General features: G+C 41.4%; 1 protein-coding gene across 13 annotated transcripts in view; it reads left to right on the top strand.

Annotated features, from left to right (window-relative positions):
* LOC138746534 (tumor necrosis factor receptor superfamily member 16-like) overlaps positions 1–18,175 on the top strand; it is a 314,868-nt gene that overhangs the window by 76,122 nt on the left and 220,571 nt on the right. The window contains exon 6 of one of the 13 annotated variants that reach the window (XM_069904786.1): positions 3,500–3,584. The exons of the other annotated variants lie outside the window; for them this stretch is intronic. The gene's annotated coding sequence lies outside the window, so the exon portion shown is untranslated. The remainder of the gene's footprint in view (positions 1–3,499; positions 3,585–18,175) is intronic. 13 annotated transcript variants of the gene reach the window in all.

The following is an 18,175-nucleotide window of genomic DNA, read 5'->3' as shown; positions in this document are numbered from 1 at the left end:
CTCAGTTCTTCCTTGCTTCAAGATATTGATGTAATTGTTGATGAAATTATATCCCCAAAATTTGTTTTATGGGTTATTATTACTTTGCGTGTTATCTGTCAATTGCAGTCTTGCTCTTTCTCTATTGCTTTTCTTATAAGGGTGGGGGTGGTAAGTTCTATATTAGTTGGGGGAATCCATCAGTGGTAATTCAGGATCTCCAGAATCGCGATCCAGTGAGGAACACGACCACGTTGTTTACTTTGGACTGCTGAAGTGCAATTGCTTCTTCATTTCCCTGCAATGACCCAAAAGGAGTTTTCCCATAAGGAATGACCCCATCACGTGTCTGACTTGTGCCTTGTGCAGGGTCAGTCTAACACATCCCTAAAAGGGATACGTTACGATTCAGAAAAGGTCACTCCCTCCAACAATAGATGACGGGATAACTTTCCCGGCAGAGTGCTCGGGGGTGGGTGGGGGCAGCTCAGCTAGCAAATGTTCTCACCGACATCTTTAACAACTCCTTGAGAAGCGCCGTGGTCCCAACGTGTTTCAAAGCTGCCACCATTGTCCCTGTGCCAAAGAAGTCATCTGTGTCCTGCCTCAATGATTACCCCCCCCCCCACCATGGCACTGAAGTCCATCATCATGAAGTGCTCTGATGGGGCTCCTTCTGCCTCAATAACTGGACCCCCCATGCAGTTCGCATACAGATCCATCTGCTCTGTGGACGATGCCATCACCATCACTTTCCATCTAGCCCCCACCCACCTGAAAAATAAGGACTTGTATGTTCGAATGCTGCTTATTGACTTCAGCTCAGCATTCAACGCAATCATAGTGGGCTGATCTCACCTCAAACCGTGCATCTTGGCGCCTCACAGTTCGGCGGGCAGCCACCTCCTTTGAAGAAGACCGCAGAGCCCACCTCACTGACAAAAGGCAAAGGAGGAAAAACCCAACACCCAACCCCAACCCACCAATTTTCCCCTGCAACCGCTGCAACCGTGTCTGCCTGTCCCGCATCGGACTTGTCAGCCACAAACGAGCCTGCAGCTGACGTGGACTTTTACCCCCTCCATAAATCTTCGTCCGCGAAGCCAAGCCAAAGAAAAGAACCTGATAAGGAAGTTGCGCCTACTGGGTCTAAACACCTCCCTCTGCAATTGGATTCTTGACTTCCAGTTGGGGGACACCTCAGGCAGTCCAAATCAGTAACAGCACTTCCGAGACCATCACTCTGAGCACGTGGGCACCCAGGCCTGCGTACTGAGTCCACTACTGTTCTCTCTGCTGACCCACGACTGTGCAGCTAAACCTAGCTTGAACCACATCATCAAGTTTGCTGACAACACGACCATGTTGGGCCTGATCAGTAGGAATGAGGAGTCAGCGTACGGAGATGAGGTGCAGATGCTAACGGACTGGTGCAAAACCAACAACCTGTACCTGAACATGAATAAAACAAAAGAGATGATTGTCGACTTCAGGAGGGCCGGGGGCCTATGCTCCACAGACCTTTGGCGGCTCTACTGTTGAGATCATCAAGAGTATCAAGTTCCTTGCAGTGCACTTGGCAGAGAATCTGACTTGATCCCTTAACACCAGCTCCATAGCCAAGAAACCCAGCAGAGCCTCTATTCCCTGCAAAGGCTGAGGGCAGTTCGTCTCCCACCCTCCATCCTCACTACATTCTACAGATGATGTATTGAGAGCATCCTGTGCAACTACATCACTGCCTGGTTTGGAAGCTGTATCACCTTGGACCGCAAGACCCTGCAGAGGACAGTGAGGTCAGCGGAAAGATCATTAGGGGCTTTCTTCCTACCATGAAGGATGTCAACAACACTCGATGCAGGCGAAAGGCAATAAACATTGTGAAGGACTCTACACACCCCTCACGTAAACTGTTCTCCCTTCTGTCATCTGGTAGAAGGTACCATCGCAGTTGGGCCCTTACATCCAGATTGGGCAACACTTTTTTCCCCCAAACCCATCATGCTCCTGAATTCCCAGAATGTATGTGGATAGAGTACCGTGGACTTTTACTGTACACATATTAATATTTTAATGTGTTTAGCTTGTATTCTAATGTATTTATGTAAATATGCTCCATGGTCCTGGAGAAACCCTATCTCATCCTTACTGTGCGAGCATGGTATGAATGATAAATAAAGGTGATTTGACTTGACTTTGCAATTGCATGATTCTCAGAAAAGTATTGTCTGTTATTTTATATCTCTAACTTCTGTGTACAATCAAGTTCTTGGAGGTTCTATACATTATTTTGCTCACATTTTCATGTTTTCATCCAAAAATGATGAACAGTTTGCATTGTTTTGGAGTAGATGAGATAACTTGGGTCTAATATGCTCTTGACTAGGACCTGTTACCTTGGAGCAAGCCTTGTTTTACTTCCCATCATTGGTTTTGGATCCAATAAAGTAAGTCCTTGTGGCTAAGGGGATCAGGGTGTATGGGGAGAAAGCAGGAACTGGGTACTGATCAGCCATGATCATATTGAATGGCAGTGTAGACTTGAAGGGCCAAATGACCGACTCCTGCACCTATTGTAATTCCCACCGATCACTCAAGCCTCCCTCCCCCCCCCCCCCCCCCAAGTAGAACTGCACATGTGGTCCATGGGAGGTTCATTGCAGTAGATTTAGACAAGACGGTAGGATGAAAGTTTGAAACATATGGAGTAGGACCGACGATAGCTTAAATATAGTTTACATTGCCTCTGCAGCTTTCAGAAAGACAGTATAATAAAGTCCCCCTGCCTATTCAGATCTTCACAGTCCACTTCTCATGAATGCCACCAATGTCATGTTTATGCCCACCCCCACCTTCTTGTAACATGAGCAAAGCTTAAACTATAAATGCTGAGGTAATCATCTGAAAATGACTTCCACAGTCCTGCATTATTCCTTTAACTGCAGTTTAGATGGCCTGAAACTCGGAAAATAATGTTCATGGTTATACTAATGATGAGCTGTTGTCATAGTGGGTCACCAATTTGCGTGTACAGATCATTTATGCCTGCACTCTTTAGAGAAGAGCAAGCTCATAAATGTATGTTTGTATATTTTTTTGAATGGATGATGTAGTGACACAAAATGAATGAATTGTTATCCCTCAATTTAACAGATTAGAATGTTAAAGAACTGAATGAAGACAAAAAGCAAAACCACACTGTAACTTCTGCCCCAGCAGTCGTGATACCATTTCATCACACGTCACAGATCTACCTCCACTTTTATTAAGAAATAGAGGGCTATAGGGTAGGAAAGGTTTAATACATTTTTTTAGAGGAATATATGGGTTGGCACAACATCGAGGGCTGAAGGGCCTGTAGTATGCTCTATCTGGAATCTTTCCAATAAATTGGAAAGAAAATACTCAAGTGAGGAATTGTCTGTTGTTATCTGTTTATAATTCTTTATTTCTTTGCATGTATACACTGTGTATATTTTTTTTGCGCTACCAATCAGTAGTAATTCTGCCTCGCCTGCAGGAAGAAGAATCTCAAGGCTCTATGTGATGTCGTGTATGTTCTCTGACAATAAATCTGAAATCTGAAATTGAAGATATGTCTGGAGGTAAAGTATATGGCAACAGGAAGTTTGATTTGTATCACCTGCTATGAGGTATAATGTGAAAGTTTGTTCTGCAAGCAATCCAGTACAGCAGTAATAACTCAGTTCAGAGTGCAGACTTACAGAGGGTAATGTGTTTTTACTAGTATAACATTTGTTTTGGAGTCTCATGAAGAAAGAAACTGACTTTGAATCTGATGGAAGGAGGGAGAAGAGAGTGTGGCTGGGGCGTGATGTGTCTTTAATTATGTTGGCTGCTTTTTCAGGTTGTGGGAAGTGTAGGTAGAGCCTCTGGAGGTGGCGGTGGGGGTGGGGGAGGGATTTGTGTGAATGGTCTGAGCCATGTTCACAACTCTTTGTCATTCCTTATGGTCTTGGGTGGAGTAGTTTCTGTTCTGTGTGGTGATACATCCTGACAGGAGACTTTTGATGACACATTTTCAGAAATTGCAGAGGGACATAATAAATTTGTGCAAGCTTCTGAGGTAGTAGAGGTGCTGGTGCCCTTTCTTTGCCATTGTGCTGATGTGGTTGGACCAGGACAGGTGGTTGGAGATGTTTACTCCTAAGAAGTTAAAACTATCTCCTGTTTCTACCTGGTGAGCTCTGCTCTTCTTCTGGAAGTCAAATGCAGGAATATTATCAGCATTTTTATTCAGAAAATGAGAGCAGTGGTTTAAAGTTATATATATTGAACTCAGTATTAGTTTAGAGATTGTTAATCAATGGGCTTGGAGAAGAAACATAATAGCAACAGAAGCCTTTTAGCTCCTTGGAAATGGACTGCTGTTCATTGAGATTGTGGCTGATCTTTTAAGTCAGTTCCATATTCCTTGTTTTTCTTTTTTTTAAAGAAAAAAAAGGAAAGAAAGAAAGGGAGAAAGAGGAGATCACATAACATCAAAATCCGTCAATTAATTACCATAATTTAGAGCAACACCACTAACGTGCGGAAGGGGGATTTAATAATTCAACCCAATATAAGCCAAATACGGGCTCCAAGTCTTATGATAAAAGAAATAATTATCACACAAATTATATGTTATCTTTTCCAATGGAATACAAGACCTCAACCCCATATGCCATCTCTGAATACTCAAATCAGTCTAATTTTTCCAAGTAATTGCCAAACATTTTCTAGCCACAGCTGAAACCGATCTAAAAAAAACAATTTGAAATCTATTTAATTTCAATTCTAAACTAATCCTCTCATTCCTTTACTAACCTAATTTAATTCGATGCCATCAATGCTCAAAAAGGGAACCTGCGTTGGGTCATTCAAAGATAAAATGAGAGTGGATGGTATTTGAGAAGGGGGCCAGAGTAACCTATTGATATGATTTGAGGATTGGATAATAATGCAAACATATTAAAAAAAACTCATTCCAATTCACGCCATACTCTCTTCTCCCTTCTCCTGTCAGGAAGAAGATTCATGAGGTTCATGGAAATCCAGCTGTTACTGGTCTCCAGAACGAACCCCACCCCTAGTAAAATGATGTTGCCTTTGGTCTGAACTAACTGATCTCTCTCTGTAACTCTGCATTTCAGTTCTGTGTTTCACTTGCTGTGTTACAGTATGTATGGGATGTCTAACTGCATTGCTTTTGAAACAAACTTTATCACTGCAGCTTAGTACATGTGACAAAGTTCAAGTTTATTGTTGGAGTGCATACATGACATCACATTTAACCCTGATACTCCTTTTCCTGCGGGCGAGGCAGAATTTCTGCTTAACAGTAATCTGTATTCAATATCTGTATTCCAAAGAGAGAAATGTTGGGTGACAATAATCTGTGGGGTGCAAGGGGCCCCCCCCCCGCTCAAAAGATTTGGATGAAGGGAACGTGTAATTTCAAATTTGCCGATGATTCAGAGCTGGGTAGCAGTGCGAGTATGAGAGGGATAGAGACAGGTTAATGGGAACATAGCAAATCGACTATGATGTGGAAAGTGTGAGCTCACCTATCAATATGTGGAGTATTTTGTAAATGGTGTTGGGGGAACTTGTATTCCTGGACACAAGTTATAAAAATACAATCTTTTATTTTGTTATCACTGTCAGTATTCAGTCACTTACACAAGCGTGAACTTTTTCCCCTGAACACTATGGTGCCTCTCTGTGCCAATATCCCTTTTGTGTTAAGAATATACCAAGGAATTATAGTCAGCAAAAACCACCAACATTTATTTAAGGAAAACTTTCTTAATTTATTAAAACAATTGAAGCAGACTTTGTCCATCTCCTTTCTCTCTTTCATTTGTTGGTCATATTAACTCTGCCTTGTCTTTATTTAGAAAAGATCAGGTGTTCTGCGTGGCATGCTAACACTAATTTTCATAGAATTTGGAGTCCTTTTATGGACTAGTTGGACTCATTAAATCTGTTTGTCTTGATCATTGAATGTAGTTGGTAATGTTTTGTAGATTCAGTAGAACTGTACGACCTTTAATTTTATGTCAAAAGATCCCAGGTTTTTTTCGGGTGGGCGGGGAGGGGGTAGAGTTCTTTTTTGTTTTTTTTCTTTTTTGTCATACTGACAACATTGTATGGGAAAGGGGTTTATCGCTATTGTTTTATTTTTGGAAATATTCTTCATATTTGGTAACCTTGTGTGCTCTATATAATGTGTGCTTGTTCTATAAAACTCAGTAAAAAGATTGAAAGAGAGAAAATTCTATGTTTGGGTATAGCAATCAATTGGGAAGGCAAATGGTTAAGTTTGCTTTCATTGCAAGAGGATTTCATGACAAGTGTCATGGGGCCCAGGGAGAGAACATCAGTGATGGTCAGAATGAGCAGCACGTGGATGACTTTCAATTAGTTCAAAGTCTTTTCTGTCAAATGCCACAGTTGGATTTGCACTTAGTGAGTTCACGTTGTACCTCCTGATTCTAATTGTTAGAGAATGCTAAACGTTACACCAAGTCTGCATCAGTGTTTAAAATGTCACTGACATCAATGTTTGCTTCACAGCACTGTGTCTCTGTCTGCCACTCCATCCCTTCACCTCCACCTTTTCCTCTCCCTGACCCTTTCCTCTTGCAGCATCTTTATATCCAGCTCAGGACCCTTTCCTCTTGCAGCATCTTTATATCCAGCTCAGTGTTGCACCTCAGCTCAAAAGAACAGTTACTTGCTGTGGATTGAAGTTCAAGTTCATTATCAATTGATTATGGGTCAAGTGACGGAGGTTAGTGTTGGCGAGCACTTCGGGTCCAGTGATCATAATGCCATCAGCTTCAATGTTATTATGGAAAGAGAGAAATCAGGGCCAAGGATTGAGGTTTTTGATTGGGGAAAAGCTAGATTTGAGGAGATGCGAAAGGACTTGCAGGGTGTGCATTGGGACAATTTGTTTTATGGGCAGGATGTAGTAGAGAGATGGAAGTCTTTTAAAGATCAGATTTTGAGAGTGCAAAAGCTTTATGTTCCTGTTAGGTTAAAAGGAGGGGCAAAAGGTTTGAGAGAGCCATGGTTTTCAAGGAATATTGGAAACTTGGTTCGAAGAAAAAGGGAGGCGTACATTAGATATAAGAAGCATGGAGTTAAGGAGATATTTGAAAGATACGTTGAATGTAAGAGGAATCTTAAGAGAGGAATTAGGAAAGCTAAAAGAAGGTACGAGAAAACTATGGCAAGCAGGGTGAAAACTAATCCAAAAGAGTTCTACAAATATGTTAATGGTAAGAGGAAAGCTAGAGACAAAATTGGTCCCTTAGAAAATCAGAGCGGAAAACTGTGTGTGGAGCCTAGAGAAATGGGGGAGATATTGAACAGTTTCTTTTCTTCGGTATTCACTAAGGAGAAGGATATTGGGAGATGTGAGATAAAAAAAGCAAATTGGGTAAATATGGGGAATATAGAGATTACAAAAGGTGTAGTTTTAAGGCTTTTGAAGAATATAAAGGTGGATAAGTCTCCGGGACCAGACGGGATCTTCCCCAGGACATTGAGAGAAGTGAAGGAGGAAATAGCAGAGGCTCTGGCGGTAATTTTCCAGATGTCATTAGATATGGGGATAGTGCCGGAGGATTGGCGCATTGCGCATGTGGTTCCGTTATTTAAAAAGGGTTCAAGGAGGAAGCCTGGCAACTATCGACCTGTAAGTTTGACGTCTGTGGTAGGTAAATTAATGGAGAAAATTCCTAGAGATAGTACTTATAAACATCTGGATAGACAGGGTCTGATCAGGAGCACCCAACATGGATTTGTGGGAGGAAGGTCATGTTTGACCAATCTGATTGAATTTTTTGAAGAGGTGACTAGGAATGTGGATGAGGGTAGCGCAGTGGATGTTGTCTATATGGACTTCAGTAAGGCCTTCGATAAGGTACCACATGGAAGGTTAGTTAGGAAGGTGCAGTCTTTAGGTATAAATTTTAAGATAGTCAAATGGATTGAACATTTGCTGAAAGGGAGAGGCCAGAGAGTGGTAGTGGATAATTGTCTGTCAGGTTGGAGGCCGGTGACCAGTGGTGTGCCTCAAGGATCTGTATTGGGCCCATTGTTGTTCGTTATATACATTAATGATCTAGATGATGGGGTGGTGAATTGGATTAGTAAATATGCAGACGATACTAAGATAGGTGGAATAGTGGATAATGAAGAAGGTTTTCAAGGATTGCAGAGAGATTTGGGCTGCTTAGAAAAGTGGGCTGAAAAATGGCAGATGGAATTTAATGCTGATAAGTGTGAGGTGCTTCATTTTGGTAAGAAGAATCAGAATAGGACATACGTGGTAAATGGGAGAGCATTGAGGAATACAGAAGAGCAGAAAGATTTAGGAGTGACGGTACATCGTTCCCTGAAGGTAGAAACTCACGTGAATAGGGTGGTGAAGAAGGCTTTTAGTATGCTGGCCTTTATCAATCATTGCATGGAATATAGGAGTTGGGAGGTGATGTTGAGATTGTATAAGAATGTGCGGCCTAATTTGGAGTTCTGTGTGCAGTTCTGGTCGCCTAATTTGGAGTTCTGTGTGCAGTTCTGGTCGCCTAATTATAGGAAGGATATAAACAGAGTGAAGAGAGTGCATAGAAGGTTTACCAGAATGTTACCTGGGTTTAAGCACCTAGAGTATAGGGAGAGATTGGACAGATTAGGTCTTTATTCTTTGGAGCGTAGAAGGTTGAGAGGGGATTTGATAGAAGTATTTAAGATTATGAAAGGGATAGACAGAGTGGATGTGGATAGACTATTTCCGTTAAGAGGAGGAAAGATTAAAACAAGAGGACATGAGTTAAGAATTAAGGGGCAGAGGTTTAGAGGTAACATGAGGGGGAACTTCTTTACTCAGAGAGTGGTAGCCGTGTGGAATGATCTTCCGGGAGAAATAGTGGCGGCGGAGTCAATTGTATTATTTAAGAAAAGGTTGGACAGGTATATGGATGAGAAGAAGATGGAGGGTTATGGGCATTGTGCAGGGAGGTGGGACTAGAAAGGGGTGTTTGGTTCGGTGCGGACTAGAAGGGCCTAATGGCCTGTTTCCGTGCTGTAATTGTTATGTTATGTTATGTTACATATACAACTCGACAAAACAGCATCTCACCAGACCATGGTACGAAAACCACAATACACAGTACTTAAAGATCAAATAAATAATTTTAAAAATAAATATGTACATGTATATAAACAATTTTCATGGTTTTCATAAATCTCACAGGCCATGGGAAGAAGCTATTCCCCAGCCTGGAAGTTCTGATTTTGATGCTCCTGTACCACCTTCTTGGTGGTAGTGGGTTGAAGATGCTGTGTGCGAGTTCTACTGAATTTATAAAACATTACTAACTTCATTCAATGATCAAGACAAACAGATTGAATGAGTACGAAAATAGTCCATAAAATGAGTCCAAATTCTATGAAAATTAGTGTTAGCATGCAACGCAGAACACCTGATCTTTTCTAAATAAAGACAAGGCAGAGTTAATTCGACAAACAATTAAAATAGAGTAAGGAGACCATCTGGACAAAAGGGTTTTTTTATATAATTCCTGGAGCCTTCTTTAGACAGTGCTCCCAGTAAATGCCATCTATAGAGGAAAGGGAGGCTCCAGTGACTGCCTAAATACCTCAGGTCATTTAGTGGGCTCAAATTTGCATCCCTCGAACTCAGGAGCTACCTCCGTGCCAATCTTGGTTGAACTGCACAGAGTTCAGTTATTCATGAGATCACATGCTGAAGTGATGTTCATGCATTTGTCATCGGAGAGACTTTTGAGACCACACTTGGTATTTTGGTGACTAATACTACAATGGGTCAGAGGTTTTGGTGAATATGAATGTTAAATATGCAATAACGATGCTGTCCTTGATGCTATTGTGCGCTGTACAGTATGTGTACTGTTCATTTAAGAGCATTGTTCATCAAATAATCCCTTTGTTTCCTGTATATAAATTCAAACAAGAGATGACTTCTTGTACAGATATTAGTCATGGTAAGGCAACGATAAATCCTTGTAATAATTTTATAACACATCTCTGTTTTTGATTGATTGGGATTTTATTTCTACAATGCACCTTCTTCCTCAGCATTTAAGTACCAACCGCTCTTTTCATTAAACGTTATAGCTTTTACCGTGTCTGCAAATAAACTTCTTTGTGGCCATTTTTTCTATTTTCATTATCTTATTGGCACAATCCTGCAGCTAATTAGAATAGTAATAATTTCTGCAACAGCGCAAGTTCTTTGCCGAGCATTTTGCAACTCTTTCTTGATGCAGGATCTTGACCGTTGCCTCCACAGATTGCTTCCTGGCCTGCTAAGTTCCTCCTGGTGCTCATTTCTTTTCCTCCAGATTTCAGTTTCTACTGTCTCTTGTCTCTCCATTTGAACTTTTTCACGAAGATTGTGGGGGACTTTCACTGAACTCCATTGTTCTGTTTGATGGTTTCTGACATAAGTCCATCTTCCCAAAGGAGTTCTTGAGTGTATATTCTTTTTATTGCCATTCAAGAAATGAATGCTATTAAGGGCAATAAAATTCATGGAATATAACGATAGACAATGAAGATTTTGCTTCCTAACACTTTTGGTTGTATTTTATGGATTTTGCACTGCTGATCATGAAAATTGCCTTAACATTTTCTAATCACATACTGTTTTTTAGATATAGGTATGCCACGTTTTACGAAGCTAGAATGTTTCCTGGAACCCTTTCATAAGCTGAAATGGCATAAAGTGAAAACCCATTCAAAATCTATTCAAATCCTCTTGTAAAAGTGAACTGAACTTTCTTCATAAAAGAAAGTATAACCTATTTTTGTGATTTCCTGTCATATTTTAAGTCTTTGAGTATATTGCCCACAAAGCGAGCTGTTTTGGTCAGTCTAAGCAGGCCTGGTCATGAACTCACTGCAGGTGCTATGCAACTGTTGTATTAGGCTTGGGCGTGCATGGAATACAGATACAAAATTCCTTGAATTCACGGGTCGATAGAGCTGTAAAGAGAGCTTTGGGCATATTGGCCTTCATAAATCAAAGTATTGAGATTAGGACCAGGGATGTTATGGTCAAGTTGTATATAACATGGGGAGGCCAAATTTGGAGCATTGTACAGTTTTGGTCACCTAACTACAGGAAAATATCAATAGGATAGAAAGAGCGCAGAGAAGATTTAATAGGATGTTGCCTGGACTTCAGGAACTGAGTTACAGGGAAAGGTTAAACAGATTAGGACTTTAACCCTGGAACATAGAAAAATGAGGGAAGATTTGGTGGAGGTATTTTAAATTATTAGTAAATGTAGATAGACTTTTTTCACTGAAGGTAGGTGAGATACAAACCATAGTAAAAGGGGAAAGGGGAAAAAAAGTGAGGGGGAACTTCTTCACACAGAGAGTGGTGGGAGTGTGAAACGAGCTGCCAGCTGAGGTGGTGAACGCAGGCTCAATTTTAACATTTTAAGATTTAACATTTAAGAAGAATTTGGACAGGTTCATGGATGGGAGAGGTATAGAGGGCTAACATTTCCTGGGTACTTTTTGCGAGGAGGAAACAAGAGAGGGAAACCTTTGGACATTTCTGTTCTGATAATGAATTTGATCAATGGGATATACCACACTTACTGGCAGATACCTCTCAAAATATGTTCATGTAGCAGGTTGGAATTCCTAACATGTTTTTCTACATCTAATCTTACTCAAAATAAAAATACACAAACACACACAACATCAACATTCGTAGCATTAACATTAGAAAGGTGTCTCGTTGACTTACTAAAGCAATTTTATGCTTATATAATACAGGCACTCCCCATTTAGTCCATCTGCACATATGACCGAAAATGTAAGAAAAATAAAGAAATAAAGAACAGTTACAGGTATTATGTTGTATTTGACTATAAATATAACAAGGATACAGGGCATGTAAGAGCCAAAATGTGTGTACTTATCTTGTTAGTCAGCTTCCTGGGGTCCATAAGCTAGGCATGGCCATCTTGATTCCTGTGCCCATGCAGAATCAAGATGGCCATGCCTGGCCTATGGACCCCGGGATGCCCACTAACAAAGTAAGCATGGACCAGAATATAGAAAGATTTGGCAAGGTTGATCGACAAATTCAGGAAGCTTGTAATCGTCAAATGTATGATGAAACAAAGGATATGATTAAAAAGTTTGCTTTAAGACTTCAATACTCCATGCGCACAGTTAAGTATTGTGAGTGATAAGGTCTGGTAACCAGTAGCCTGGTTAAAGTTATGTTTCACTTACTCAAAATGGAATCTTTTTTGTGAAATGACCCAATTGTATTTTTGGTTTTAGATTTTTCAGATTTCAGATTTATCGTCAGAGTACATGCATGACATCACATATTAAGATTCCTTTTTCTACGGGCTAGGCAGAATTACCATTTATTGATTGTGCAAAAAGAAAACAGACTCAACATACACATGTAAAGAATTAAAGAAAAGTAAACAAACTGACTGTGCAAAGCAGAGAGAAATAAATAAATACAGTGTAAGTCCTTAAATGAGTCGCTGATTGAGTTTATTGTTGAGGAGTTTGATGGAGGTCGGGAGCAGCTGTTGTTGAACCTGGTGGTGTGAGTCTTGTGGCACCTCTACCTCTTTTCTGATGGTAACAATTGGAGCCACCTTCTTAGAAATGCTGCAGACCTCGTACTGAGAATGCTAACCCTGTTAGTGTTGGGGAGGCAGTTTCAAGATTTTGATCGAGCATGATAATAATTTCACCATTTTCACAATCTTCAACATCAGGAAGGAGCTTTTTCAGCAGGAGGTCAAAAACCATTTGGCCTAGACTTAAATTACTTGGTAAAAGGAAACAGTGGAGATGGGGAAATATTTTTTCAACCAGGGGCAAAAACCATTATCATTTTTGAAAAGTACTCAGCTGAGATTTTGAACAAATTTAACTCACTGGACTACAAAATGAGAGCTAGAAGATGGAATTAGGGTGAATTGATCTTTTGGCATGAAAAGAATGGACAAAGATCTCCTGCAATGTCATGGACTATGGTATGGGTTGCAGGTCTTTGGGAATAGGCAGAATAATAGTTTGGCAAAGACTAGATGGGCTGAAGGGCCTGTTACTGTGCATATTTTATAGTTTGAAACTCTCAGTGATTCTATTCTTTGAAATTTCACAGCTGGAAAATGTATTGCAAGATGAAGTACTGTAATTCTTTTGTTGGGAAGAATAAATGTGGGTTAGTCATTCAGTTATAACTGGGGAAACCACACAATTAAAAATTTAAGGTATAATTGAATTTTAGGGTCATTTATTGCAAATTATACAAGTGATTATTTGTACATTTATTTTCTTGTTAATGGTTTCCCAAGGACTGGAAACACATTGCATTTTGTTTTATTTCCTTCCAGACAAAACGCTGTTTCCTTTCACCATCACAGATTTGCAGATAACGGCCAATTTATAGAGTGGCAAAAGCTACTTTTCCATAAATAACTTAAGTATCCTAATATTTCAATCCAACTTCTGGTCTATTTCAAGAATAAATTCTGGGATGTGGCTGTTGATTGAACAAAGCTCAATCTTAGAGTTGCTGGAGAATAAAGTCTTTGTATTCAGTTGGTTGAAATTGTACACAGGCCATTAAAAGTCTCTGTCGTTGAATTGAAATCTGATTAAAATTCTCTTCAAGGCTCTCCAAACAATGGGCTACATTATGTTCATAGAGGCACACAGCACAGACTACTATTTTGGTACAAAACTTTTAGTGACTGTTTGTTCTAAATACATTTACTCTCCTCGTATTCCCATCCACTCTCCTCACATTGTACTGCTCATCTACCCTTGAGCGACAAATTATAGTGGCTAATTAACCTATCAACCTGCACATCTTTGAGCTGTGACAGGATACTCGAATGCATGGGGACATCCACGCAGTGACAGTGAGAAAGTTCATACTTCCCACTGTCAACACTGTAGGTCAGGAGTGAGTCTGCGTCAGTGGAGCTGTGAGACAGCATCTACCTAACGGTGTTATCCTTGTACTCGTTTCAACTCGATCTGCCACAATCTGTACTAGAGGTAAACAGAGTGGTAGGTTGCAGTCAGGGATGGGTCAGAATGAATGGTAGTAGGCAATGTTGGAGTATAACAGGCTTTAATAATCCTCTTATTCACTTGTCCCATCTCCCCTTTTCTGACTCCATCATGGGAGACAGACTTTTTACAGACATTTTTTTTTACAAGCCTACCAACTCCCACAACTACCTCAACTACACTTCTTCACACCCAGTTCCCTGGATGGATTTTATTCCTTTTTCCTCAATTTTTCTGTCATATCTAGTCGCAAAATAAGGTCCTCCAGTCCAGATCACACCATTAACTTAGCCCTTAGCTGCATCTCCTCCATTTCCCATTCATCTGCCCTGGTCCCCCTCTGTCCTGAGAGGCAACAAAAATAGGATCCTCCTTGACGTCACCGACCACCCCACCAGCCTCCACTTCCAACATTTTAAACAACATGATTCCACATCCAGACACATCTTCCCCTCTTCTCCCCTCTCCGCTTCCTGTAGGGACCCTCGTTAATTCATCCCTTCCCAATAAGTGCCCTCTTGGCACCTTCCCCTGTGACCGCAGAAAGTGCCGCACTTACACCCACACCTCCTCCCTCAGCACCACTTGGACCCGCAAACTGTCCTTCCAAGTGAAGCATACTTCACTTGAGAATTGGCGGGATTCATCTAATGCATCTGGTGCTCCCAATATGGCTCCTTGAACATCGAGTAGACCGGATGCAGACATGGAGATTGTTTCACTGAGCACCTTTGCTCTGTCTGCACCAATGACAGGGATCTCCTGGAGGCCAACCATTTCAAATCTGTGCCCACTCCTCTGCTGACATGTCTGTCCACAGCCTCAAGTTCTGCCAAACAAAGGCCACCCGTAAATTGAAGGAGCAACACCTAATATTCCATCTGGGCCCTCTCCAACCAGATGGCATTCATACCAACTTCTTCGGTTTCTGTTCGCCCTCCTCCCCGTTCTCCCTCTCTTCCCTTATCTCCTTGTCCTCTTTCCTCCAGCTCTCCACCCCCTTCTTTCTTCATTCACAGAGCCATCCCCTCTCCCCGTTTGCTGTGGTGTCCTCCTTTCCTTATTCCCCTTTTATCTCTTGCATGTGGGACCGTGCTCCACCTCCTGTCTCCCCCCGCCCCACCATTTCATTCAGGTGGCTACCTACATTTTGTTCATACCTTGAGGAAGGACTTGACCTGAAACATTGGATATGTATTTTTGTCTTTGCTATATAAAGGATCCTGTTTGAGCTGCTGAGTTTCTCGAGCAAAGCCTGATGCTGAATAAAGATATTTATGGGAAATACATGAGAAGATGCAGAATCACTGATAATGAACATGGGAAAAAATTATGACTGTTCAGCTCCATTTCCATAGAGGGAAACTTGAGAGACAACTCTTCTTGTTTTGTCTGAGATCAGTCATACTGTACAGCTGCAAGGTCTCAAAAGTCTTATTTCTTTCTTTGATATGGACCATAATGGTGCTTTTCATGGCCTGTTGAGGTCGATGAAGCTGGTCAGACTGCCACAGCTACCCCATTAGTTGGAATGGGTCAGAGGCAAGCAATAAAGAAAGGAAAGGTAGATAATGAAAGTGAACTAGCACAAAATATAAAACAGACAGTGAAAGTTTTTTTTATTAATATATATAAATGCAGTAAAACCCCTGTTATCTGGAATTCCAGTAATCGGCAGCCTCAAGCAACCGGCAGAAAGAAAAATCACAGAAAATACAGTGGTTAAAATATGGACGTTTAAAATTGCCACAGCTCACTGTTAGTTCTCCATTAACGCAACATGGAGTCTCAAACAACCGGGAAATTCACTTATCCGGCATTTGTCCATCTCAGTGGGAGCCAGATTACAGGGATTTTACTGTGTGTATATATATATATTGCCTTGGCGAGTCTGTTGTCTATCTCATTTGTCGATCCTTGCATCTGATGAAATGGTGCAGCCGAGATAGGTAAACTGGTTGACCGTTTTGAGTTTTGTGTGCCCGATGGAGATGTGGGGGGGCTGGTAGTCATGGTGGGGAGCTGGCTGATGGAGGACCTCAGTTTTCTTCAGGCTGACAAACATTTTGGCAGTTTCTGCAAAGCAGGACGTCAAGCGCTGAAGAGGTACAAGGACTGCCTAAAGAAATCTCTTGGTGCCTGCCACATTGACCACCGCCAGTGGGCTGATAACGCCTCAAACCGTGCATCTTGGCGCCTCACAGTTTGGCGGGCAGCAACCTCCTTTGAAGAAGACCGCAGAGCCCACCTCACTGACAAAAGGCAAAGGAGGAAAAACCCAACACCCAACCCCAACCAACCAATTTTCCCTTGCAACCGCTGCAATCGTGTCTGCCTGTCCCGCATCGGACTTGTCAGCCACAAACGAGCCTGCAGCTGACGTGGACTTTTTACCCCCTCCATAAATCTTCGTCCGCGAAGCCAAGCCAAAGAATATATATATATATATATATATATATATATATATATATAAATACAGAGAGGAAGATAAAGGGTGGTGGAAGAGCACAAGTTGAGTGTCAACATGGACAAGACAAAAGAGATGACTGTGGAGTTCAAGAGGACAAAGAACCACTCCCCACTACATATCAATGGCTGTCGTAGAGGGAGTGGGGTGCATGAAGTTCCTTGGCGTGCATATAAGGGATGACCTATCAGACCCACGGCATCTTCTCATTAGTCAGGAAGGTGTAGCAGTGCCTACACATCCTAAAGAGGTTGAGGAGGGTAAGGCTACCGGCCACCATCCTAACAACATTCTACAGGAGCACAACAGAGAGTGCCCTGGCTGGCTGCATCACAGTATGGCATGGTATGGTAGCTGCAAAGCATCAGATCAGAGGTCAGTATGGAGGGTGATTAAAACTGTTAAGAAGATCATGGGCTCTCCCTTCCCTCTATCAACGATAAGTACAGGGAGCAGTGCTCAAAGAAGACTCAGTGATTCATTGAGGACCCTGACCATCCAGCCTGTAGCATCTTGGTGGTAAATCACTGTTGTGCCATGATTGGCTGCTGCTTGCTGGACACGCCTCCTGAGACCGATCCCACCTTTGGCCCCTTGCATGTTCCCCCTTTCTCTTTGCTTCAATTAGTCAATGAGATTGATGTTTGTTCCAGTCTTTCGTTAATAAAAGCCTGACAGTTTCACATTTTGAGTCTTTTGTGATTATTGATGGTACACCAATCTTTGAGACGCTAACTTCAAGAAAGAGGTGCAGGAACATCAAAAACAGGACTGCCAGGCTGGGACACAGCTTCTTCCCACAGGCTGTGAGACAGACAGAAGATGAGAAACCAGCACCTCCAAGTTCAAGAATAATTTCTTTTCAAACGCTACCAGGTCCTTGTTACACTAATCAGGGACTGCCCTGAGACCTCAAAAAAGTCTGTAACTATCTTAACATTAGGATAACTGAAACTTTATTCTCTATTTATTTCTGTGATTTATTGTCTTTAATTCAATTATTTAGTATGCAGTTGTTAAAAACACAGAGAGGTTGGAGGAACTCAGCCGGACTTGCAGCATCCATCAGAGGTAAAGATATATTACTGACGTTTCAGGCTTGAGGCCTTCTTTAGGTATAAGGACTCAGGCCTAAAATGTTTATACAGTATAACTTTATCTCTGATGGATGCTGCGAGACCTGCTGAGTTCCTCCAGTACCTCAGCGATTTTACTACAATCGTAGCGACTGCAAACTTTCGTGTTTCACAGAATGCAGTTGATTTTCAGTAGTTTTTTTTTAAACAAAACACATTTTAAGTGGATGAATGTTGGTGTATATGTACATTATGCAATGTATATGTCAATAAACATTACTTTTTAAATTATTCATGCCGGCTGTGAGGTCTTGATCCTCAAACGACCTGAGACTGCTGATGTGACAGTGAATTTCACTATCAGTGTCTGAAAGGCAGCTTTTGACTTATGGGAAGCTAACCATGTTTTTGCCAGGGTCTCACTTTGAAGTGTTCTTTTTTTAAGGGTAGTAGGTTGGTGCAGCAGGAGATTTCAGATTTATTGTCAGAGTACATACATGACATCATATACAACCCTGAGATT

This window comes from Narcine bancroftii, chromosome 12, assembly GCF_036971445.1.
Source record: "Narcine bancroftii isolate sNarBan1 chromosome 12, sNarBan1.hap1, whole genome shotgun sequence".
Classification (NCBI taxonomy): domain Eukaryota; kingdom Metazoa; phylum Chordata; class Chondrichthyes; order Torpediniformes; family Narcinidae; genus Narcine; species Narcine bancroftii.
The sequence above is the reverse complement of the archived record's forward strand: the minus strand, read 5'-3'. Positions and strand labels throughout refer to the sequence as shown.